This window comes from Myotis davidii, unplaced genomic scaffold (genome assembly GCF_000327345.1).
Source record: "Myotis davidii unplaced genomic scaffold, ASM32734v1 scaffold242, whole genome shotgun sequence".
Taxonomy (NCBI): Eukaryota; Metazoa; Chordata; class Mammalia; order Chiroptera; family Vespertilionidae; genus Myotis; species Myotis davidii.
The window spans coordinates 1,878,490-1,879,125 of record NW_006295821.1 but is presented as its reverse complement, the minus strand read 5'-3'; the positions used below and the strand labels follow the sequence as shown (position 1 = coordinate 1,879,125).

Sequence of the window (636 nt, the reverse complement as noted above, 5' to 3'; positions counted from 1 at the left end):
ACCCCGACAGTGTGTGCACATTCCTATGCATGTGATCTCCTTCTGGAATAAGTTTATTTAGGTGGGGCAAAGGGAAAGGGCCTGAAAGAGAGGTGGGGACCAGGGCCAAGGAGGCAACCTGGGCGCCCAGCAGCTCCTGAAGGTGGAGCACACGCGTGGCCCTGAGCGAGTGCGCAGCCGGTGGGAAAGGGAACCTGCTGGACTAAGTAGTTCCCTCTGGCCTGAGGAGAGTTGATTTTTTACCGGAAACAATAGTTATTTGCAGGTGGAAGTGGCCAGCGTCCTTCTGGGAGGGTGCCGTAGGGTGTGATGAGCTGGGCCCTCATCTCGGATGCCATTGGGGGTTTCTCCGGGCTGGTGCTTTAAGACCCCCAAACATGGGCCTCACCTGGGGTGCTCTTTGTAAGGATGCCACTCCCTGCTGATCCCGCTTAGTGCAGAGGTGTGTGAGAGAACATCTAGCAGCGCAGGACTAACATGGCAGTGTAGCCTGTTCCCCCAAAATGGGAATTGGCTCGGTCCCCCAGTGCACAGCTGAGCCCCTCCAAATGGCCCCTGGGGCAGGTCCCTGATGTGGGGGAGCCCAGGCGCACCTGGAAGAGCATCGTCCAGCTGCACTCAGCTGGGACCTCCTTT

At 58.3% G+C, this 636-nt stretch overlaps 1 protein-coding gene across 1 annotated transcript in view; it reads left to right on the top strand.

The window, feature by feature from the left end:
• The window catches only part of COL4A2 (collagen type IV alpha 2), a 181,699-nt gene that overhangs the window by 177,462 nt on the left and 3,601 nt on the right, over nucleotides 1-636 (top strand). The window lies entirely within an intron of this gene.